The 25,866-nt window shown below is 44.3% G+C and overlaps 1 protein-coding gene and 1 pseudogene across 24 annotated transcripts in view; both read left to right on the top strand.

The window, feature by feature from the left end:
• Positions 1-25,866, top strand: part of TRERF1 (transcriptional regulating factor 1) — a 224,535-nt gene that overhangs the window by 27,548 nt on the left and 171,121 nt on the right. The window lies entirely within an intron of this gene.
• Positions 12,218-12,297, top strand: LOC112133933 (small nucleolar RNA U3; annotated as a pseudogene).

Here is a 25,866-nt window from a genome sequence, read left to right as displayed (position 1 = left end):
AGGCATGTAACTTGATGCAGCTGCTTTGGAAAACAGTTTGGTAGTACAGATTGAGGATCCCTTATCCAAAATTCTTGGGACTGAAGTATTTCAGATTTTGGATTTTTTTTGGATTTTGGAATATTTGAGATAGTATAATGCCCTTGTTATATGTAAACAAATGCATAAAATAATTTTATGCATGAAACAAAGCTTTGACTTCAGTTGATGCAACATGTCATGTGATTGAGGTCAAGTGTAGAATTTTCCACTTGTGTTGTCATGTTGGCATTCAAGAAATTTAGGATTTTGGAACATTTCAAGTTTTCAAGTTTTCAGCTTAGGGATGTTCAACCTGTGTCTTGTAACATTGTACATTCACATACAGCATGTCCTGGCATTTCCACTTCTAGGTATATAATCATTGTGAGAAACTTGCTTACGTGGGCAGCATGTATACATGACGTATACTAAGAATATTCCTAGTAGCACTCTTCATAATGGCAAAACACTGGAAACCCAAATGCCCATCAGCTGGAGAATGGGTACATACATTGTTGTCATGTGATAGATTGTTATACAGCAGCAAAATGAATGAACAACATCTACATGTAATGGTTTGAGTGAATTTTAGTAATATAATTTTGAATTTAGAAAAACAAGACTTTGAATATTCCATACAGCATGATATCTTTTTATTACATTTTAAGGTCAATAAAAACTTAAAACTACATTGTTTAGGGATGCAGATGATCTAAGAAAGCCATAAATGTTGGGGGGCAGGTTTTCGAAGTTTCCTCTTATGAGAACCACTCCCTTAAATGTGTTTGTGACAAGCTTCCCAAGTACAATGATACAGATGGGATCAAGGAGGAGTCAGCTTGGGTTTTGAAGGCAGAGTAGACATTTTTGTCATTGCTTTGGAAACTTTTTTTTTTTAAATAACCCAAATTACAAAATGTTAGCAATTGGAGTATGATATAGGTGCATATGTGTGCATTTTATTTTATTTTTTCTTATTACCACGAATGTATTTTTTGATCACTACAAATGCAGATAGGATATGGGAAACTGTGGCTGCATCTGATATCTATGGTTTCCTGCCCATGCAAAGTGGTGCTGGGAGATCTCAGCTCTGAAAGGCTGCGTTTGCAGACAGGTGTGCGATTCCTTGTCTCGGGGCTGCTTTCACCGTAAGGGGGACATAGATGTGGCTGGGTGGTGGGGCCTTCTCGGTTTGGTTCCAGGGTTAGCAGGCAGAGCTAGTTTAGAAATGAGTAAGAAAGGGGCACTTTCTGCTTGTAAGTTTTGGCTCAAATATGTGTGCTGAAACTCTTCCTCACTTTCGCTCTTCTTATTTGATGAGCTCCATGGCATCCTAATTTGTGGAAGGACAAAGAAGGAACACATTTGTATGAGAGAACCAGCTTTCCGAGTAGAGTTACGGATGGGCTGGAAGAAACCAAGATGAGTTCCTCTGGGGATGGACAAAGCATCCTGCATGAAGGTTCAAAAAGATGCCCATGGCCGGGCACGGTGGCTCATGCCTGTAATCCTAGCACTATGGGAGGCCAAGGCAAGCGGATCACCTGAGGTCGGGAGTTCGAGACCAGTCTGACTAACATGGAGAAACCCTGTCTCTACTAAAAATACAAAATTAGCCAGGCGTGGTGGCGCATGCCTGTAATCCCAGCTACTCGGGAGGCTGAGGCAGGAGAATCACTTGAACCCGGGAGATGGAGGTTGTGGTGAGCCAAGATCGTGCCACTGCACTCCAGCCTGGGCAACAAGAGTGAAACTCCGTCTCAAAAAAAAAAAAAAAAGATGCTCACGCCAGGCTGCTTGAGCTGAGGCTGTGGAGAGGCTATGGGAGAAGTAGAGCAGCTGCTAGATGATCACGGCCATCCTGGACGGCAGTGATGGAAGGGGCACAGAGTACAGGGGAAGGAGTTGGGCAGAAAGGGATGGAGCGAAGGGGGATTGGGCAGCCCCATCTCATGAAATGACTGCTTGAGAGAATGAAGAATGTTTCATATGTGAGAGTCTGAGGTGGAAGATGGAGCAGAGTAGATCTGCATGGTTCCAGAAGGTAAAGCTAGAAGTGAAAGGTGGAAGGTATGGCAGGAGATTCATATTTTTTTTTTGGAGACAGGGTCTGGCTCTGTTGCCCAGGTACGATCTCAGCTCACTGCAACCTTCGCCTCCTGGGCACAAGTGATCCTCCCACCTCAGCCTTCTGAATAGCTGGAACTACAGGCATATGCCACCATACTTGGCTAACTTTTGTATTTTTTGTAGAGACGGGGTTTTGTCGTGTTGGCCAGGCTGTTCTTGAACTCCTGAGCTCAAGCAATCTGCCTGCCTTGGCCTCCCAGAGTGCCAGGATTACAGGTGTGAGCCACTGTGTCTGGCTAGGAGGAGAGATTTGGTCTCAGTATAAGTCAGTGTTTTTCTTTTCTTTTATTTATTTATTATTTTTTTTTTATTTTTTAATTTTTATTTTTTAATGAGATGGAGTCTCACTCTTTCTCCCAGGCTGGAGTGCAGTGGCATGATCTCGGCTCACTGCAACCTCTGTCTCCTGGGTTCAAGCGATTCTTCCTGCCTCAGCCTCCCACGTAGCTGGGACTACAGGTGCATGCCACCACGCCTGGCTAATTTTTTTTTGTATTTTTAGTAGAGAGAGGGTTTCACCATGTTGGCCAGGTTGGTCTCGAACTCCTGACCTCAAGTGATCCGCCTGCCTCAGCCTCCCAAAGTGCTGGGATTACAGGCGTGAGCCACCACACGTGGCCAGTGTTTCTCAAACTGTGATTTGCAATCTATTTGTCAGTTGTGCAATCAAGTTAGTGATCAAGACCAGCAATTTTAATTAATTAATTAATTAATTAATTAATTTTGAGACAGCATTGCTCTGTCGCCCAGGCTGGAGTGTAATTGCACGATCTCAGTTTATTGCAACCTCTGCTTCTGGGGTTCAAGCAGTTCTCCTGCCTCAGCCTCCCGATTAGCTGGGACTACAGGCGTGTGCCACCATGCCTGGCTAACTTTTTGTATTTTAGTAGAGACGGGTCTTGCCATTTTGTCTAGGCTGGTTTTGAACTCCTGAGTTCAGGCAATCCGCCTGCCTCAGCCTCCCGAAGTGTTAGGATTACAGGAGTGAGCCACTGTGCCCAGCCAAGACCAGCAGTTTTTAAAAAGGAAATGAATAGAAAGGAAAGAGGAAAGTAGGGGAAAAAAAGTCTGAGTGGACCAGATGAACATGGGTCAGCATTTGTTTCTTGAAAATATGTGTCTAGTTTTATATATTTATGTGTATATGGAGATATTTTATGTGCTGGGTCATGATATAAAGTGTAATTAATTAGTGAGAGTAAGAATGGAAAAAATTTGAAAGCCATTGTTCCAAGCTACCATTTAATAATAATACCTGCTGTTTATTGATCACTTAGACTACTGTGGAAGGCACTTTGCCAGGTGCGCTCTATACATTCACTCATTGAAATCTCACAATGACCCAGTGAGGTAGGCATTATTGTTACCATTACAGAGATGAGGAAATTCAAGTTCAAAGAGACTGAATGACTTTCCCAGGGTCATGGAGCATGTAAGAGGCTGAGCCTGGAATTGAACCTGAGCCCAGCTTTCTCAAAAGCCTGTGCATATTCACTACCTTTTACTGTAGGAAGAACGTGGATGGAGCTGTCCTCCAAAATGGCCTGGGCTGTCTGGAAAAGGGCTGAAAAAGCGGGAAGTGTTCGGGCAGAGGCTGGGTGGCCCCCTGTCAGGGACAGTGGAAGCAGAATTCTTGCCCACCTTCTTCTACCTCAGTGGGAGATTGGATTGGATCATAGTAATCCCCCTATGACTTACGTGACAGCATCCAAGACTCATCCTGTACCGTCACTCTAAAGTCAATCCCAACTCCTGGGTTTGATTCTTGATTGAAATATGATTTAATTAAATATATTTAGATTTGTTTATAAATGGGATTTTCTTTTAATAAGTTTCCTGATTTTTCTGTAACAAATGTACATTTATTTTATGATTTTAAAAGTTAAAAATAAAATGTTTTCTGATTCTAATAAGCATGAATTAACTTTATAATTTCTGTAATTTAAAAAAGTCATTAAAAATAAAATACCGCAATGCAACAAAAAACTCTAATTAAGAATTCTTCCTGGCAAGTTTTTGAGAGGCTGCCGGCAGCATTCTGTTCCTCCTCTTGTGTGGGCTGGGGAAGCTCTGGGTGGACCACGGGAGGCGATTGGTGGATGGGTTCTTTGTGGACTGGAGCTTCTTATCAGGTGCCTGGACCAGCCCGTCCTCCCTGCAGAGACCAGGATGAGGCAGGAGCCATAGTTTAGGGGGCCTCTCTTCTCTTTTAGCTACAAAGTGAAGTGCCTGTTGATTCTGCTTAAAGCTGGAAAGGATCTGAGAAAGTATCTCCACTAACCCCTTCATTTAGGGAAGAAGAAACTAAGTCCTGGGAAGGGAGGTGACTTTGCTTTGCCGTCCTCCCGTCTCATGGATAGCAGAACAGGAGCAACTCCTAGGTAGGTTAAATCATGTTGCTTCCCCAAGAGAAAGAGGGTGCTAGAGGTTGGTTGAGGTTGTGGGAAGAATAAAGAGCAAATAAAAGACAAATCTTCTAATGCTAATTTCATTGAGGAATTCCAAAATGGAGGTGAAGGGAGTGTGATTTAGTGGAAGGAACCTCTGCTTGGCAGTTGGGGGACCTGAGCTGTGGTTTCAGCATTAACACCCAGTGTGTAACCTCAGGTGAGTTACTCACCCGTGGCCATTGGAGGACAGGTTACTTGTTCCTCACATTCTGCCCAGTCAACACCACGGCAGGAGTGCTTACCCTGAGCAGGGCACGTCCTCAGCCTTATTTCCTTCCAGAGCCAGTGACCTAATCCCCACCATGGAGTTGTCATTAGTTATGTGCTGTAGAACTGTGGGCCCAAGTATAGGACATTCTCCAAATCTGTGGGTGCCAGCCACTGGGGACCTTGAGGTTTGGTTGCTGCATAAGCTTGGAGTGCTATATCTCCTCTTGTGGCAGCCTCTCAAGTTCAGGGATTGTGTCTTGTGAATCCCCCCAGTGTATAGTAAGGTGCTGAGGTTCTGTGCACTTTAGAACCCTAATTTGTTGTCACATGTGGGGGGATGGGTAGGAGGGTTAATTTTGTGGGTCGCATGGAGGTGGGGTCCAGGTCTGTCTTCGGACATGCAGGCCACAGGCATGCGCTTGAAACACAGGCTGCCTGATTTCAGAATCGAGCCATGATGGGGAGCACTGTGGTTTGTGACGGGGGTTGATCTGAACCGGTCACTCTGTGCCTAAGCAGGTGACCTGAGTGAGGAGAGGGGACTCAGCAGAAGCGGGGGGGTGGGAAGTAGAAGCTTCTTCCAGGTTTTGAATTATCTAAGGAGATGGAGACAGGAAAGAAGTCTCTGGGATTGTGGCAGGTCATATCAGTTTCCAGAATCTTCTCAAATAGTTCGTTTAAAAAGCTACTACTTTTCTCTGGCATGGGCCATCCTGGATATGGGATTCTCACTGGTTAAGTGCATTTTCCTTTGACCCGGGTTGTAACGTAGCTTGACTGATGGCCTCAGCTGGGAGGAGAAGTGAATGCATTGTTGTTCAGGTTTGTTTTACACTCTGTTATCAAGGCTAATAATATGATGCTTTAAGGCTTTATGACTTGATTAGTGGCATCAGTACTTGAAAGAGCTGGCTTAGGGCGCTGTGAGAGGTTACATGAAGGTAATTAGACAGCAGTTGTGAAATGCAGGGGGTGGTTTCCATTTACTAATGGCTTTAAGGCAGCCCTGCCTGTTACTGAACCCCCAGCATGAATCTTTTGAATAGAAAATGAGTTGATTAGTTTGGGTGCTCTGCTGCAGGCCACAGGCAGCCCCCAGTTCTCTCTCTGCCTGTGGTTAATGCCCTTAATCAGCTGCCTGCAAGCCCACTAGAGCCTTAGTACAATCTAGTACTCAAAGCGCAGTCCCTGCACCAGCATCTTCACCTGGGAGCTGCTTAGAAATAAACGCAGGGCCAGGCACGGTGGCTCACACCTGTAACCCCAGCACTTTGGGAGGCTGAGGCGGGTGGATCACCTGATGTCAGGAGTTCGAGACCAGTCTGGCCAACATGGTGAAACCCCATGTCTACTGAAAATACAAAAAATTAGTCGGGCATGGTGGCATGTACCTGTAATCCCAGCTGCTCAGGAGGCTGAGGCAGGAGAATTGCTTGAACCCAGGAGGCAGAGGTTGCAGTGAGCCAAGATCACGCCATTGCACTCTAGCCGGGGCTACAAGAGTGAAACTCCATCTCGAAAAAAAAAAAAAGAAAGAAAGAAAGGAAAGAAAGCAAAACTCCATCTCAAAAAAAAAAAAAAAAAAAAAGGAAAGAGAAAGAAAAAGAAAGAAAGAAAGAAATGAGAGAGAGAAAGAAAGAACGAACGAACAAACCAACCTCTGGTCCCATCCACGGTTGTGGAATCAGGATCTGCAGTTTTAACAAGACCTTCAGGTGATTGGGTGCACGTCAAGTTTGAGAAGTGCTGGGCTAGCACAGATGCCCCCTGAGGTTAGAGATTTGTGGCAATGTGGTTTTTATTGTGTAGTGCAATAAACGATTTAAACCCTAGTGCTGTGGTATGATTCCAGTCTGCTCTCTGTCATTAGAGCCTGGAATTGTATGTGTGTGTGTTCATTGTCACTTGTGGCATCAGAGCAGGGTTGTGGTTTATTCACCCTCTGCAGCTCACCGAGTTCTTGGCACAGCTAGCCATTTCTTTGAATGCAAGTCTGGCATCATAGACTGTTGGGGGGTGTGACCAAAATACCACTTTCTTCCTGTTACTCCCTGGAGCCCCCAGGGGCTCTGGTTGTCTGCTGTGTCATGTCCAAACCTCTTACTGGGGCTCCAGGTCCCATGTGTTCCAGGTTTATCTGGCCCCTGCTCTGGCCAGGCAGATGCCAGTCTTCAGCCTTGCCCTCTGTCTCTTGCTGGATGTGGGTTTCCTGGCCAGCCAGTCGTTCCTCCTCTTTATACCCCTAGACCACTCTGCTGTACTGTTTAGTGCCTTGTCATACTGGGCTGTTTCCTGGGGGGCTTATTGTTAATTGTGGACAGGTCCTCACCCTTCACTCAGGTGACACGCTCTTAGAGGGCAGGACTGGTGTATAACAGGTACCTCAGCCTCTGCCGGGTGCCTGGTGGACAGGCATACACATGGATCCCTTCATACTGTGCATAGGAGGCAGAGTATTTGGAGTGAGTGGAGTGGGGTGGGCTGCTGGCTTCAGCCGTGGGGTAGGGGCTGGTGAAGGCTCAGAAAAAGAAGCCCAGACAAAATTGGAAGGGCCTCCACTGAGAGGGGAATGGGCCATTTGGCTGCATAAGAGAAAGTAAGGCGAGTTTTAGCAGTTCTTCCCTGATGGCACTGGAGGTGGGGTGAGCAGGGGTAGCCCCCATGTTGCTTTGGAGTATGTTTCTGGTTTGTTGCAAACCTGTCTGTCCTCTTTTTTTGTGAATCTGTTGGTGAGAAAAGATGAGGCCTTAAAAAGGGCAGGGAGGAGGGGTGCAGCAGCTAGGAACCAGGCTGGCTGGGCGTTGTCCTGGTAAGGTTTGGGGTGGAGGCTATATTTACTTCTTATAGTGATGCTGGTAGGATCTTTTTCTATGTTTAGAAATAGTTTATGTAACATGAAAGTATGTGTTCTTAAAAAAAACACACAAAAAAAACCCCAGACACTAGAATAGAATAAAATTTAAGCAGACCAATTACCATAGAAGAAATGGAGAAAGTTATCAAAGAGCTATTCCTTAAAATAGTCCCAGGACCAGATGGTTTCACAGGTAAATGTTTTCAAATATTGAAGGTACAGGTGATTCTAATGCTATTTACATTGTCCTAGAGCAGAGAAAGAGTGCTTAAATTCTTTTTATGAAGCTAGTGTAACAAAATGTGACCAAAAAACAGGTGTGCACACAGAGCCACAAAGTGGTCTCTGTTTTGAATACTGAAGATGCGACATTCTGATAACGTAATTAGAACCCAGCAGCCCATTTAAAGAACTCCATGGTCACGGGAGTTCCAGAACAGAAAGGTAAGGATAGGTTAACTTCAGGATTTCTGTTAATAAAAATTCATTGTATTAAAGGATCTAAGGAGAAAATAAGATGCTGAAAAGGTTTATGAAAAATTACACATCCGTTTCTAATAAAAACTGCTGTAGAAATAATTGGATACCTCCTCAACATGGGAAAATACATTTTTGTCAAGCAAGTAGCAAAAATTTTGCTTAGTATTAAAATGGTGAATACTAGATGCATTCCCATTAAAATCCCGATTAAACACCACAATTATATAACCTTGTTCTGGTGGGGATAAGCTGGTATAATTAGATAAGAGGTATAAAACCTAGAAGGAAAAGGCAAAACTGAAAGACAAACAAGAGAATTCGGTAAGGTAGTTTGGTGCATAGTTAATGCACAAAAATCAGTAGTACTCCCCCATAAATATCCAGCTAGAAAATATGATGGAAGAAAAAAAATCTCACTTGTATAAGCAACACAAGAGATAAAATATCCAGTTATAAGCTTAATAAAATTATATTAATATATAACCTCAGCACTACCAATGGGCATAAAAGACTTAAAGAGAAAGATAATATAATCTTGGCTCGAAAGAGTCAGTGTTATAAAAATGTCACTTTTCCTATACATGTGAAGTGTGATCATAATAAAATTACCACTAGGATTATTTTGGGTGTAGAAAAGCTGGTTCTAAGTTCATATGGAAAAATTAGCATGCATGAAAAATATGAAAAAGAAAAGTTCTAGCTCTGATACCTGGTAAGCATTTTAAAAAATTACAATAACTAAGATCACTTGGTACTAATTGGCTGAACAAGTGATGGGACAGAATAGTGAGCCCAAAATAAATAAGGGTGTGTGTATGCATGTGTGTATTTTGTGATAAAGGCAGTATTTCAAATGTATGGAGAAATATAGGATCTTCACAACCAGATAGCTATCTGAGAGATAAGAAAGAGCAGGATCCCTAATTTGTGCCTTAGACCAGAATAAGCCTATCAAACATAGGTCAAATGGTTAAATAAAGAATGAAAGTGTAAAAGCCATAGAAGAATTTTTCTGTTATCTTGGAGTAGAGAGACCTTCCTAAGTTTGACACAAATCCCAGAAGCTATAACATAAAAGACTGATATATTTGACAACATCAAAATGAGAACCACTTCATAAGAGTAACACCATAAACAAAGTCAAAAGATACATGATAATCTGAGAAAAATAATTTGGAAAAAATATGATAAAAGGAGTTAATTTTCATAATATACAAAGAGCTCTTAAAAATAAATAAAAAGGGTTATTAATTGAAAAATGGGCAAAAGGACATGGATAGAAATTTGCAGAAAAGAACTCTAAGAGGTTCTTAAATATATGAAAAGACCCGCAACCCTCTTATAATAAAAAGTACAAATCAGAGCTGCAATAAGAAGGCATTTTTAACCTATCAGATTGGAAGAGATCAAAATATTTAATAATACACTGATTTGGTGACAGTGTAAAGAAAAATTACTTTCATACATTGCTGGTGAGAGTAAATGGATACAATTGCTTTGGAAGGCAATTTGTGATATTTATCTAAATTATGAATGCCCATCTCTTAGAACCCAGCAGTTCCGCTAATAGGTATCTGTCCTAGAGAAACACTCACATGTACAATGTTCATTGAACATTATTGTAATCGTGAAAAATTGAAGACAACAATGTAAATATCCATCAGTGGGAGATGGGCTAAATAAAACCTGGGTTGTTCAGACCTTTAGTGGGTTAATAAAATACCTTAGTGGGTTTTGACACCGTGTGAAACAAAAGAATAGAAGATAATGGAGTGCATTGCACATAATGTGGCTGAATAATTGGTGAGCTTTTGTTTCAGTTTTGTGTATTCACAAATGTGAACTGGATTGCAATATAAAGTGTATTCCTTACTGTGTGATTCAGTCAAAAAAGTTGGAAAACACTGCAAGAGCAGTTAAAAGGAATATATTAAGTTAGTAACTAGTCGTAAGACTAGATCTCAGAAATGTAATTTTGAGTGAAAAAAGCAAGTTGCAGAGTGATAGTACAGGGTGACACTATTTTTGAAAAAAGAAAACACACAAAATGATATCATATTTTTGACAGTATAATATTTTTGATGGAATCACTTATTCATGCAAAAGAGACCTGAAAGCTGTGAACCAGGCTTGTAACAGAGGTGCCCTCTGGGGACAGAGTGGTGTTGAGAGAGGCCTACGCTTTATGGCGCATTAAAAAAAAGTGTGAATGTTTTGCCTGTATATTTAAGTGGCTAAAAAATGTTTACACATTATTGAAAGACCCTCCAAGGATGCTTTAAGTCCAGATGCTTTCCCCTTGGTTGTTTTTCACTTATTTGTTGCTGCTCAGTTTGTGTCTCTCCTTTTGCTTTCATTTGGGTGTCTTATAAATTTGTAAGTACCACCCTGTTGATTTTGTCTTTCAAAGTTATTATCTGAAGATTGCACATAAAATTCCTTGTATCAGTGGCACTTTTATTGGGTCTTTGTGTTTCTTTTCTAACTTTTCCAGTTTATTCCTTTGAAATTAATTGGGCCCATGGTTTATTAATTTCATGAAAAATTTTTTTCCCCAAAGGGCCCACTTTTGGCTTTCCTTCTCTTCCCTGACATTTGCTCACATTCTTGTTACTTGTATTTTCACTTTTAATTTTTCTTTTATCTTTCATTTTTTTCTTAACGTAAATTTTGGCCAACGCAAGCGCAGCAGTGCTTCTCAAACTTCAAGGTGCACATGAAGCTCCTTGGGTCTAGAGCTCTTGTTGAAACACAGATTCTGGGCCGCCGCGGTGGCCCACACCTGTAATCCCAACACTTTGGGAGGCTGAGGTGGGCAGATCACGAGGTCAAGAGATTAAGACCATCCTGGCCAACATGGTGAAACCCCGTCTCTACTAAAAATACAAAAACTAGCTGGGCATGGTGGCGCGCGCCTATAGTCCCAGCTACTCAGGAGGCTGAGGCAGAAGAATCACTTGAACCCAAGAGGCGGAGGTTGCAGTGAGCTGAGATAGCGCCTCTGCACTCCAGCCTGGTGACAGAGTAAGACTCCATCTCAAAAAAAAAAAAAAAAAAAAAAAAATGCAGATTATGATCCAGCAAGTGCAAATGAGGCCCCAGATGCATTTCTAACCAGCTCCAGGTGGGGTCTACCTTTGGGGAGTGAGAAAGTAGAGAAAATGCTACCTGTTCCTCCACTGATATTAGGGCACTAAGTACCCAAGTATCCAGTATTAAACGAATCCACCAACTGTTATAAAGATGATACTTCTAACTATTGCAATGAAATTCATCCTGTTTTCTATTGAAGTGGTGAAGATGAGATGCCCTGACCCACCTAATCACTTTTTTTGCCTTCATTAGTGGCCTTATTCTTTCTAGATGGTCTGAGAGGGTAGAAGAGGGTTTGTGGCTACAAAATTTCTTTGGGCACATTTGGTTGGTTGACCTGACTACTTTGGCTAAGCATTGCTGTCCTAGCCTCCACTGATTTAGCTGAGTTGTTTTCTTTTATTTTTAATTATTTTTGACACAGGGCCCCACCTTGTCACCCAGATTGGAGTACAATGGCACAGCCATAGTTCACTGACCCAGACTCCTCACAGCTTCAGACTTCTGGGTTCAAGTGATCCTCCCACCTCAGCCTCCCTAGTAGCTGGGATGACAGACACATGGCAATCATGTCTGGCTAATTTTTTTTAATTAATTTTTTTTTTTTTTTGTAGAGACAAGCATCTCACCATGTTTCCCAGGCTGATCTTGAACTCCTGGCCTCAAGTGATCCTCCTGCCTCAGCTTCCCAAAGTGCTGGGATTACAGGCATGAACCATCATGCCCCACCACTGAGCTGACTTTGTAGGTCCATTTGGATCAGTTAGTTGTTAGTTGTTCTTAACATTTTTGGTGGCTGATAGACTTCTTTGGGAATATGATGGAAGCCATGGACTTTCTCTTCAGAAACATTCCCCAATTTTGTATTCATGTACACCAAACTCGTAGTTTTTATTTCGCCTGTGTGAGCTGCAAGCCTCCTAAAGCCTAGCTAGTTATGACCATACATAGGACCCCTGATTTAAATGGTGCTGTTAAGACTGTACTTTCAGGAATCATTTCTATAGTTCATTACTAGAGAAATTTCTCTGAACATGTAGAGCACCAGAAAATATTTTTAAAGATTTCTTTAGGCTGGGCGCGGTGGCTCACGCCTGTAATCCCAGCACTTTGGGAGGCCGAAGTGGGCGGATCATCTGAGATTGGGAGTTCGAGACCAGCCTGACTAACATGGAGAAACCCTGTCTCTACTAAAAATACCAAAATTAGCCAGGCATGGTGGCGCATGCCTATAATCCCAGCTACTTGGGAGGCTGAGGCAGGAGAATCGTTTGAACCTGGGAGGTGGAGGTTGTGGTGAGCCGAGATCGCACCATTGCACTCCAACCTGGGCAACAAGAGCAAAACTCCGTCTCAAAAAAAAAAAAGATTAAAAAAAAAATTCAAATAATTGGTGTGGTTAAGGCAAAGAATCCCCAAATGAAAAACAGAATCCACAGTGTCTGCAGAAGCCATCTGGTCCAGCCGTGTTCATTTACAGATAAGAAAACCAAAGGCCAAGATTTTCAGACATTTATTCAAAGTCAGATTCTCCATGTTCCACAGCCTCCCTCCCACTCTGAGTGTTCTGAGTGCAGCTGATGTTGCCCGTGGTGGGAAGCCTGTGTCACTACACATTGGTTCTCCTTGGGGTCTGTTGGGCTGAGTGGTGCACACCCATCCAGACCCTGCCTGCCTCGTCTCTGGTGAGGGCAGCTCCATGGGTTATTTCCTTCAGCCAAGCCCTGCCCTCAACTCTTATAGTCATGTCTGGTCTGAGGAAACGGAGACTCAGATCCCTTCTGGCTAGGATTCTGGGCTCAGACACTATTCTGGCTTTGACATGGCAGGGCCTCCTGCCTCGTTCCTGTGTCCCGTTTCCTTCTCTGAGTCTCAGTTCTTCTAAGAGGCTTCTGTGTTAGTTCCTTTTCTGCTAACGTGCCTGATATCCAAGTCCCAAATTGGGACCGAGACCCTGTCCTGTCCTTTTGTTAGTGATAACCAGGTGTGGTGGGGAGACATTGGTTTGAATTCTAGCTCATCTGCTTACTGGCTGTGTGACTCTGGGTAAATTACTTAACCCTCCCGGGCCTCAATTTCTTTATGTATGAGACAGGAGCAATAGAATATACCTGACAGGGTGGTCATAGAACTGGTAGACAGTGTTTATTGATAACTAGTAGCTGGCATCACTAGTCCTACTCCCAGGGGTTGGAGTCTTGCCCAATCCAGCCAGATGGATGGAGCCTTAGTAACCTTCAATAGATGTCCTGATGCCTGAGTTGCAGAGGGTTGCCCATCCTGACTTCCCCCATCATAGAGCTTTGCCCACTTGTTGGGACTATTCATAATTTTGTTCTAGGCTGTTCCCTTCCCCACAGTCCCTGTGAGCCTAGCCAGCTGGAGATTGCCAGCATCTCTCCAGACAGGAGGCCTGCCCACTGGACCACAGCTTCTCTGTATGTGCTTGGAACTGAGTGGGCTTGTCCATGCCCTCCTCATCCCAAGAAGGAAATTACAGATCAATTTCATGTAAACACACAGCTGCAAAAGTCGTCAGTGGAATAAATAAATAGGTGAATGACCTAACTAGAAAATGTTTATTGCACATCTACCATCCAGTAGACATAGTAGTTAGCCCTGGTGATATACCACGTCTCTGTCCTTAGGGCACTGAATCCTGAGGGGAATCAGACACATGGCCATTGATTGATTGCATTACAGTCCCTGTGATAAATGAATGTGGTGATGGAGGGAGGGGGGACTGTGGAGCCTCCACCTCTACTTCAGAAAGGCGAGGGTAAAAAAATAAAGGTGAGGTTTGGGAAGGCTTCACAGAGGAGGTGATGTTTGATTTGGGTTTTGGAGGTTGATATTTCAGTATTTTTTATTAATTTTTCCAGATGAATTTTATGGTCACTGAATGGGCTCTTTAAAAAATGAGTCTTGAGATCGGGTGCAGCGGCTCATGCCCATAATCCCAGCACTTTGGGAGCCTGACAGGGGAGGATTGCTTGATCCCAGGAGTTCTAGACTAGCCTGGGCAATATAGTGAGACCCCATCTCTACAGAGAGTTAAAAAAAAAATCAGCCAGGCACAGTGGTGCATACCTGTGATTCCGGCTACTTGGGAGGAATTGCATGGTGGGAGGATTGCTTGAGCCCCAGAGGCTGAGACCCTGTGAGCCCTGATCGTGCCACAGCACTCCAGCTTGGGTGACAGAATGAGACCCTGTCTCAAAAAAAGAGTCTTGAAAAATTACCAGGCCAGGCTCATCTCAGGAATATAAGTCTGATTCAACACAGAGAGACCAATATTAATAGAAAGAAATTATAAAAATTGGAATACCTATTATTCAGCATGGTGCCTAAAATACAGTCAGTCAACAAATATTTGATGGATGAATGAATTTGGTCTCCGTGGATGTAGAAAAATACTGGAAATAATTACATGTGTATTATAAAGCATCAGAAGAGTAAAAAATAGGTGTATTGGGGGATTTACCCCTATGTAGGATAAAGAGCCTTCTTGTGTATAACCATGTAGCAATCCTTACACAGGGGCTGCAGATACTGAGTGGGGAAATACTAGAAGTGTGCCCTGAAAAACAGGAACTAAACCAAAATGCCCCTTATCTCTACTCTTATTTAACATAGTTTAACAGATGCTTGTCATAACAATATAGGAACAAAGAGAAACTAGAGGGATTGGTATAGGGAAGGAAGAGATAAAAATATCGCTGTTTGCAAATGACACAATTTCTATTCAAAGAAAATTACAAAATCCTACATGGCTGCTTCTGATCAGAAATTAAAGCATTAAAGGGTCAGCATTCCAAAGTTTATGCCTAGATTTCATGCCCTTTTGGCATTTAAAATCCCAATGAAATACTTCATAATGCAGGGACATGATAATTATAATAATAATCAGGAAAAATTGGTGGACATGCGTATCAAAGGATGTTTTGAAAATCTTTAGGAGCAGGACTTGTCTAAGCAAACAAGGCAGGCAAGCAGTAGTTATTAAAATTGTACAATAGTAGGATAAAGCAGGAAAATGGAAGAGCAGTACAATAAATAGATCTAAATGAATGGAAGACATTTATTTATTTATTTTGAGACGGGGTCTCACTGCACCCAGGCTGGAGTGCAGTGGCGTGATCACGGCTCACTGCAGCCTCAACTTCCTGGGCTCAGGCAATCTTCCCACCTCAGCCTCTTGAGTAGCTGGGACTACAGGCATGCACCACCATGCCCAGCTAATTTTTTGTAGAGACAGGGTTTTGTCATGTTGCCTGGGATGGTCTTGAATTCCTGGGCTCAAATGATCATCCTGCTTCAGCCTCCCGAATTGTTGGGATTACAGGTATGAGCCACCATGCCTGACCTGGAAGACATTTATATATGACAAATTTGGAGAGGCAAACAATAGTGAAAGAAATAATTTTACAGTAAATAGCTCTTGGGAAAAACTAGATAACAATGTGGAGAAAATGAACTCAGATTTATATCTCACATCATATGTTATAAATTTTAGATGTATTAAAAAGTTAGTTTTACAAACTCTTAAAACTCAGAGGAAGCAGGTGGTATTTTTATCCTCGAGAGCAAATGTGTTTGAAAATTCCGTAAAAATGATCATTAATGGAATGAGATGTGTTCAACTATAAAGGAATAAAATCTATAAGATAAAAATAATAAAATCATGTTAAAGGATGTCAGGGTACGGTGGCTCATGCCTGTAATCCCAGCACTTTGGGAGACCAAGGTGGGTGGATCACCTGAAGTCAGGAGTTGGAGATCAGCCTGGCCAACAGGGCTAAAACCCATATCTACTAAAAATACAAAATTAGCCGGGTGTGTTGGCACGTGTCTGTAATCCCAGCTACTCGGGAGGCTGAGGCAGGAAAATCGCTTAAACCCGGGAGGCAGAGGTTGCAGTGAGCCGAGATCGCACCACTGCATTCCAGCCTGGGCAACAGAGTGAGACTCTCTCTCAAAAAAAAAAAAAAAAAAATATATATATATACACACACACACACACACACACACACACACACACACACACACACACACACACACACACACATATATACACACATATATATATAGCGAAGTTAATGGAAGAGGGAAACAGTTGTAATAAACCAATGGATAAGACATGTTATCAAAGTTAAGCACAGAACTGATGAAGATCTTTAAGGCAAATACTTAGACTATATGGGTGAAATAACCCAGGCATAGGAGCACATCATTTTGTATGAAGCCTGGATCATAAACTGAGAGATACAAAGGTGTTTCACTTTCTTTTCTTTTCTTTTTTTCTTTACCAAATGCAGGTAATTAGGGAATAGTTAGGCAAATGCTATGAAAACAATACAGTGGAGAACTTAAAACACTTGATACGAGATAGACAGAGCAAGGTTAAGTGGGACAAGAATATGGAATCACTTACCTGTGCTGATGATGACCTGGTAAATATCTGTGCGCACACGTCCATAAGAATCTGGACAGGTATAGGGCTTATTTGATGTACTTTTGATTAGGTTTTTTTTTCTCTGTAAAATTGTAAATATGTCATGGAATGTTGGTTTTTAAAAGAAGAAAGGAGGGGGAAATTCTGTAGTAAAAAGAGGAAATGCGTTGCGGTGGAGAGACGGCACTGGGAAGTCATCCACATGGAGCTGGATTTAAGTCACTATGTTACCATGTGGTTTTGGACAAGTCACATCTCTTCTCAAGCTCCCAGTCTCCACCCTGAGAGGAGGTAATGGTGACACCCACAAATTAGATCACAGGAGTTCTTGGCTTCTGAGCAAGCATTCTCTTTGTCGAGACCGTTTTATGGAGTCCTGGAGTCCCTTGCCCCCTCTCCCTCATTTTGTCCCATCTCTGCAGAATGTCTGTAGTTTGGGAGCAGATCCAGGACTAGCGTGACAACAGAGACGGGCAGACAGACAAACACAGCCCCGAACAGGGCAGCCAACAGAGTCATTGCGAATAACGGTGAAAAGAGACTGCAGCCCCCAGCAAATAAATATGTGCCCTTTCCATTTCAGATCTGGAGACGTGGCCTAAGGGAGAAGACAGAGACTTAAAGAGAGCGTTTTGTTGAGCAGACTTAGATTTACCATGCAGTTGAAACTTTTTGTAAGCCTGGTTTGTGGAAAAAGCAGGAAGGAAAGGAGGCCAGCCACTTATCTGGTATGTTTAGGACACTTTGGGGCATAACTAATGAATTCTAGTGTTGAGCTCCTTTACTTGGGAGCTAGATGACCTTGAGCTTCTTAGCCCAAGCCCCAGTTTCCTCATGTTGAAATGGGAATAACCTCTGTGTCTCCCTGGTTTGTTGTGAGAGTGACCTAAGATGTCATGCTTAAATGTTCTTTGTGCTTTTCAGTTATTATTTGTCAAGGTTTCTCCTGGATGCATGCCAAAACAGACACAATGCAGGATCCCATAGGGAATGTGGATTATTGTCCCTGCCTTTGGGGAGCTTGTACATCCAGAGGGAGTGGTTACACAAATCCCTGCAAAGGCCGGGGAGGAGGGTGGTGGGGGGTGAGTGTCATGAGAAGGCAGCAAGGCCAGGGATGCTGTTTTTAAGACGAGGGACATTGGGGCCACTCAGGGCAAGGGGCTAGTGACTGGGCAAGATGCAGTATGGGGGATGCCTGAGAGAGGCGGCATTTGTTGAGGAAGGTTCCAGAAGACATTAGGTAGATTTGAGCAGTCGTCCAGGATATACTGGACATACCCAGGTCTGTTACCTCATTGGAGCCTGATTGCAACCTGTGAGCTGAGACAACTGGGGTGTGCAGGGACTGAGGTGTGAGCTCCTTTCTGGGCTGACTTGGGTCCAGGACGGAGGCCTCTGCCTGCTCTGCCTGTGGTCCTTCCTCTGTACCAATGCCCTTTCAACAAGAGGAGTCATGGGCACTGGCCAGAGTTCATCTTCTTCCGTGGAGTGAGGAGAGGGGCAGAAGAGAAGAGGGTGAAGGGCAAGAAGATTCTGAGATGAAGAGGGAAGAGGAAGGTCAGGAACCAGGAAGGGGGTCTGACTGATTTTCGGGAAGCAGTTGATAGGATGTGGGACCTGGAGTTAGTCACCTGGGGCCAGGTCCTAGCTTTACAGCTGCCAGCCTCCATAACTGTGACCAAGTCAGCCAACTTTTCTGAGCCTCAGTTTCTTCCTCTGTAAAATGAGGATGACTAACTTACCTCCTAGGGATATGAGGAGGACTAACTGAGTTGTATCTGGAAAGTGCTTGGAACTTTCCAGGTCTTCTGTACACATTAGCTGCTGCTCTTGTTATTTTTGTGATCACAAAGGATTCATGCCCCTTGAAAACGACGGTACTTCTGTGTCATGGGCTTTGTTGCATGGTGGGTCAGTAACACTTTCCCTGTACTCCACAGGGGCAGGTAGTTGCTTCCCCCTCTGCCTGCTTGTCTCTGTCTCAATCTTCTGCCCCTTCCCTTTTTTTTTTTTTTTTTTTTTTGAGACAAGGTCTGGCTCTGTTGCCCAGGCTAGAAAGCAATGGTGTGATCGCAGCTCACTGCAATGTCCACCTCCCAGGCTCAAGCAGTCCTCCCACCTCAGCCTCCCAAGTAGCTGGGACTACAGATGTGCATCACCATGCCTGGCTAATTTTTGTATTTGTTTGAGAGACAAGGTTTCATCATGTTGGCCAGGCTGGTCTTGAATTCCTGACCTTGGATGATCCGCCCACTTCGGCTTCCCAAAGTGCTGGGATTACAGGTGTGAGCCACTGCGCCAGACCCGTCTATTTTGAGTTTGAAGCAGCTTGCCTTTATTAAGCACCTTCTATGTGCCAGGCATTTTGCTTTGTAATTTAACATACATTATCTCATTTAAATCCTCCCAATAACTCTTCTTGGTGGGGCTAATCATTCTTGTTTTTCAGATAAGGAAATGGAGGCCTAGAGAGTCCCACAGGAGGAGATTCAAATTCTGTCTGCATCCCTGAGCACACATCAGTATAACCCTGTGTGCTGGGGCCTCGCATCTTAAGGCTGTGTGAACCAAATTCCCTCCCTTCCTTGTAAGTGACCTCACTGGAACACAGCTGGGATGGTCCTTAATTCTGCCTTTTCCCTTCCCAGTTGTAAGACTTTGAGTCAGAGTACTTAACCCCTTAATGCCTCACTTTTCTGTCTATAAAGTGGCAGTGATAACAGCACCTAGTTTGGTAGGTTTACTGTGAAGATTAAATAATACTCAGAGTTTTGGAGCACAGCTGTAAGTGGTGGTTGCTGTAACACTGGTCTGCAACTTTGAACACTATCCAGCCCCCTGAGAAACTGGCCTATCTGCTGACTGTAGCCCGGGGGTGGGTATATTAGCTTTGACTAAATACGTAAAACTTTTAGTGACCCTTCAATCTCCCTGTCCCACCCTTAGGCAAGAGGAATTCTCTTAGTCCTGCAAATGAGAACTGTTCTCCACTTTTGATGAATACAAAGAAAACCCAAAGTGAGAGTTTCCTGGTAAGAGAAAGCAGCAGCCCTGAGGTATTAGCTCCTTAGGGCCTTGGATTCTGCACTTGCTTAGCACTGATAGGAAGCAGAGAGCAGTTAGAGGGTAGGATCAAGAGGCAGGAGGAGAGTATCCTGCCGGGGTGAGAGGATAAGGAAATGAGGTTGGGTGGGGCTCCTGACAGGGTTAAGGCCTATGAATCACCAGAGGCCCTCAGGCTGGGTGCAGTGGGGCTGGAGGTAGCTTTTCTGAAAGTGGCGCTTCTTGGAGTCAGCATTGACTTCACATTCAAGATGGCTGGATTGGGGTGGGGGTAGGGGAGAAAAGGGGGAGTCTTAGAGGAATGAAAATGCATCATGTGGCCACAGCAAGAATCCAGAGAGGAAATGATTAGAATTATGCTATGGAGTGAAAAAGTGGGACTAGAATAGAGAGATAATTTTGTAGTTCCCTGGCTGTGGAGGTGTGCATGGGAGTCTACGGTGACCCTCAGCTTTTAGCATGTTACTGGATGCTTGGTGGCACCACTGACAAAGATGAGGAGGAACCCAAGAGAAATAAGGTGAAGGATGTTGAGCTGAGATTACCTTTTGACATGTTGAGCTTGAGAAACCCATGAGAACTACAGTTAGAGGCATCTGCTCAGAAGAATGTCCTGGCTGGAGTCGGGCACCATCTGCAAACAGATTCTAGTACTTGAGTCTAGTACTCAAGACTCCCAGGCACAGCATGTTCCCTCTTGCAGGTGGGGTGGGGTCGGGCAGAGTGGTGAGTGGCTGGAGAGGCACCCATGGAGTGCCCCATACATGCCTGGCACCAAGTTGGGAGCTAGGTTCTCTGCAAGCGGGCTCTGTGGCAGGGCCTGGGGGTCTCATGGAATTTCAAATCTGTCAGTGCAGATGAGCCCAGCAAGAAGAATGTGGGAGGGAAAGCATTGACAGTGGACAATGAAGCCCTGGAGGACACTAACAGCTCTCGGACTGGAGACCATAGATTTGAAGGATATAAGCTCCAATTACAAAATGCGCTCTGGAATGTATCCCATTCTGCTGCTTACAATCTGCCCCACACCTGCAGGGTGGAGTACAAACTCCTTAACACAGTGTGCACAGCCTGCCTGGACCTTGCCTTGTCTTAGCTTTCTAGGGCTGCTGAAACAAAGTACTACAGACTGGATGACTCAAAGCAACAGAAATGTCTGCTCTTGCGGTTCTGGAAGTTTGAAATCAAGGTGTTGGCAAGGTTGGTTCCGTCCAGGGGCTCTGAGGGAGAAACTGCTCCGTGCCTCTCTCCTGGCTCCTGGTGGCTGCTGGCGATCCTGGGTGTTTCTTGGCTTGTAGCAACATCACTGCAATCCCTGTCTCCATTGTCACGTGGCATTCTCCGTGAGTGTGTGTGTGTGTGTGTGTGTGTGTGTGTCGCTATTTTCTCTTTTTATAAATAAGGGCACCAGTCATTGGATTAGGTGAGCTTAAGATGAGTTTAACCTCATCTTAACTAATGATGTCTGCAAAGACCCTATTTCCAAATAAAATCACATTCTAAGGTTCCAGGTGGCCATGAATTTTTGGGAGACAACCTAGCACCAGCCTCGTTTTTACCTGCTTTTTGGGGCCTTATTTCCCTCCCAGTTTCATGGCCTCTTTTGGGGAAGATGTCCAGAATCTACCCCAGCTGAGGTTTGCTGTCTCTGTCTCGTGAGCCTCTCCCTTTCTGCAAGCACCCCAGTACTTTCTTTTTTTCACTCCAATACTTTCTTCATTGTCCCTGTCCTATCTAGGCACCAGCTTCCTCAGAACAGGGACTGGACCTCGCTCCTCTCTCTTTGTCAGCAACTTGATGGCTGAGAGCCTCAGCTTCAGGGTGCCACAGAAGCGGGTGTGAGTCCAGGCTCCCCACTTAATTAATGTGCGACCCTGGGTGACTTCCCTGACCTCTCCTAGCGTCAGTTTTCCCATCTGTAAGATGGATCTATTAAATGAGAAAAGGTATGTAAAGCAGCTGGTCCGGACTTAGAATCTCCATGAAGGCAGCATTCGATCTTGTTTTGCTCACCTTTGTGTATCTGGCACTTAGCATAGTGTCTGATATAGTAGGTGCTCCGTTAATATTTGTTGAATAAGTGACCACATGGGGAGACTTAGCTTGATAAGAAATGACTTTATAAGAATTCAGAAGGGTAGACATTTGGTAATAACCAAATAAACAACAATAACAAAAGAAATGACTTATAAGAAGTGAGTTCTGTGTTTATGGATGTGACCCTTCCTTAGAAACCCCCCTTCCCCCTGCCTTCAGTCCCTAAGAGCTGGGTAATTACAGTTTGAGTTGCAGCTAGATGCTGACGAGTAGCGGTGAACAGGGGTCTCAGTTTGAGTCAGACTCACAGCCCTGCACCCAGTGTTTCTCTTTCATGTGGATGGAACAAACTTTGGCTTATTACATTAGCGGTACCTATGGTGGCTGCAATAGATGAGTCACCGTTTACTGTAAAGCTTTCAGATGCCCGGCAGATGCATGCCAGTTGGGACTGACAGGGCCCTCTGCAATACAGGCAACCCAGCCTCAGGGGTCTAAAAAGACACAGAAAATCCTTTTTGTGGTCCCAAGTAGTACCGAGGTCTTGGTTGAGGGTCCATAGCCATCTTAACTTCTTCATTCCTAAATTTACTACTGGAAGTTAACTTTGGTCTCCAAACAATGGAAGGCACATTTTGGAGCCAACTAAAGAAGTCTGTGCAAATTGGTGTTTACTTGCTTCTAGACTAGAGGTTTATGTTGCGTCTGTTTTGTTTTTATGTAAAATATTAATTTTTAATAAAAGGACCCACTCTTATTTCTTCATTTTCGGTCGCTGAGAGGAATGCCTCAAAGCCCGAGACCTTTTTCCTTAAGTAGAAATGTAGTTGGCTGCTCTGCCTGCAGGTGATGGTTTTCTTTTCAAGAAATGAATCCGTGAAATTCCATTTGGTCTCCAGTGGTACACAGGGCTTGAGGCATTTCAGTCGTTGGGGATGAACTCAGTTGTGAAGAACTGAAAAGACAAGACTCCTAGGCACAGCATGTTCCCTCTTGCAGGTGGGGCGGGGTCGGGCAGGATGTGGAGAGTGGTAAGTGGCTAGAGAGGTACCCACGGAGTGCCCCGTACACGCTGGCACCAAGCTGGGAGCTAGGTTCTCTGCAAGCAGGCTCTGTGGCAGGGCCTGGGGGTCTCATGGAGTTTCAAATCTGGTGAGGCGGATAAAATCTTTTTGTGCGTGTCTGTATGCTTATCTGTGCCTTGGAGCTCTGGTTAAGTTATGTAGCCTCTCGGCCTCGTTACCTCATCTGTAGAATGGGGATAATAACAATTTTCCTCAACTGGGTGGTTTTAAGGATTTGATGAGATATTTAAAGTACCTAGTGTAGGCCTACAGCATAGTAGGGCTGAAAAGGTGGTAACTGTAATGATGAGAAGTGTTTTGAATCTTTTATTTTGAGAGCACGGATGGTGGAGGGAGCCTTTGGTGAAAAGAAGGGTGTTGAGATAGTCCATCTGGGTAACTGGTAGTTGACGGCCTGGTTTTTTATGGTAATTAATTCAGTATCTCAGATTGGCCTCTGTACTCATTTGGCTGGTTGCTGCCTCTCCACTGAGGTATTTGCTGCTGGCCCCCATAGAATATCTGCCCTTCCCACCCTCTGTGGCCTGTGCCCTCCTCTTCGAAGGCTTCTCAAATGATTGGCCCCAGATGCTTTGACAGGGCCGTGCTTTTCTGGTGCATTGGGAGGATGGCCAGGGGCCCCTGCAGTTTAGTTCACACCCCTCCACCTTTCTGTGGCCAGTGAAGCAGAGGAGGTGCTGAATTCTGTCCTTTCCAAGGCCCCAGTTGGGACTTGGGTCTCCTAGACAATCTTGTGTCTTCCTTGGGAGCAAGACCTGTCAAGAACATCTATTTGAGATTCTGAAATGTGGTGCTGTCTAGGACACAGCCAGTGTTTATGGGGGTGGTGGTGACAGACTATTTGACATTGGGACTTTGGGGACATTCAGGATAATGGTTGCCATGGCTGGACACCCCTTACGCCTGCCTCCTTTTTTATTGCTGGTGTCTTCTCTGTGAGTCCTCGTCTTCTCCCATCCCCAGCTTTGTGGGAAGGTGATTGTCCTAGAGTGGAGCCCCCTTGCTTCCGGAACCCACAGTCTCACAAGGATGCTGCTGTTCCTCCAGCCAGTGTTTACTGCCCTTCTAAGGGCATGGGCCCTGCTGGTGGTGGGTGATTGGGGTTGGGGGAAGGTTGCGTTTTGTTTGCAACTGCATCCCCAGGCATACCCCCAATAAGCAAGCCAGTGTCAAGCAATTGTGAATGAATGAAGTGCCAAAGGAAAGCCCCTCACAATGAGACCGGGTGAAACTGCTGCCCCCACCCCACCCCACAGGATAGTTATATTTGTTATTCTCTAGCTGCCTTACTCCTCCTTCTTGGCATGTGTTTGCGTGCTGGGCTGCGCAGCTGTCATCAGCTGTCATTTGGGTTGTATCACATGGAGCCGTACGAGACCCCCGTGCTTGGCTCTCCATTGTGTAGTAGTGGTGCTGAGTTTAGGGTGTAGCTAGCTGAGGTTAGGGTTATGGTCTGTGACTGGGACCAGGAGTATTTTTCTCCACACAAAAGATGCAGGTCCTGTGACTCCTCTTTGGAGACGACTGGATCCAGTAAAAGCAGGTTTTCCTCTGGGGTGCATTCCATTGAGTGACAATCAGGATTCTAACACAATTCTGATTCCAAAGAGCATGTTCTTTCCACAGCCTCACACTGACTCCTGGAATACCAGAATGCTGTAATACAAGAATTCCATCTATTTGAGGGTTCTGTGGGACCCTCTTGGAGAACAGAAAGAGTGTGGATTAATGGTGAGCAACAAAAGTGACTTTCTCCATTCACTACCACACCATAGAGGATCTAACCATGGGGTATGGATGGGAATCAGAAACTAGGGTAGAGAAGCTGACCTCTGTTCCCAGAGCATTCAGTTACTACTAGACATGTTCAGAATGCCACAGTTCTAGTCTCAATGACTCACTGGAGGTCTTCTCTCCTCCCTCCTCCCTCTCCGTCCCCATGGTCAAGTTCTGGTTACTTCTAATCAGCATTAGGCCTGGAACAGACTACAGCAATGCATGTGACTTTTCTAAAGCCTTAAAACTGGAAGAACTTGCTTGCTCCAGTGTTTTAGATACAAAGCTACACCAGGACTGCATTGGCTAGGGACCCCAGCACTGCAGCCACTCCAAGGTCTGGGTTCTTTCCTGGTTGTGTGCTGGCATTTGGGTGTTGGCTTCCATTCAGGAGGGCCTCTTCCTTTCATGCAAGCAGATACCTGAAGACACCTAGGTCCCTCGCTTGGTAGTTGGGAATGATTTCACTGTCAGGGGAGCTCTGGGGTGGAATTTAGTGGGATGGGGCCTATACTTTCTCTTTGGTCATTTTAGGTTTAGTATGTTTTTGTCTGTAAAGGGAATGATAACTCCAGCTCATTACTATAATTTGACTACAGTATTGGTTTAATGAGAAACCTATGGGAGGGACCTACTTTCTTCTGATTTTTGTTTTATTTTTTAAAAATTCTGTACATTCTGTTTCATTTCTCTTCCATTGGAGTTTTCTTTTTAAAAGTCACCAAACAACAAAACCATTTAGAAAATAAAACTGGACCCTGGGGACTATGTAGCATTTTCTCTCCATGCTGCCTGACTTCCTTCCATCTGGTTAAGTCTCTCCATGAGTTTTCCAGGTGGCAGGAGGTGAGATGGAGAAACTGAGGCCCATAGAGGGAATGGGAATTGATTGAAGTACACACTGGATCAGGGCTTGAATCAGGCCTGCACAATGTAGGTACCAGGCCAGTATATCTGCCGCTCCCCAGAGCATTGGTGTTATCTGTGGGATGATCTCCCTAGCAGTGCATGATCTCCTTGTAGTTTCATTGGCTTACTTAAGATGAGCTCTCACTACAGAATTGCTTTGATCATGCATTTTACATGGTGTCAGGACAATCTTGAATGGATTCCTTCCCCATACATTCGTCCATCCGACCACCCATCCATCCATCTATCCATTTATTCACCCGTTCATCCAAAATCTTTCTTGATCTGCCATGCACA

The sequence above is a fragment of the Pongo abelii genome, chromosome 5 (assembly GCF_028885655.2).
Source record: "Pongo abelii isolate AG06213 chromosome 5, NHGRI_mPonAbe1-v2.0_pri, whole genome shotgun sequence".
NCBI lineage: Eukaryota > Metazoa > Chordata > Mammalia > Primates > Hominidae > Pongo > Pongo abelii.
The sequence above is the reverse complement of the archived record's forward strand: the minus strand, read 5'-3'. Positions and strand labels throughout refer to the sequence as shown.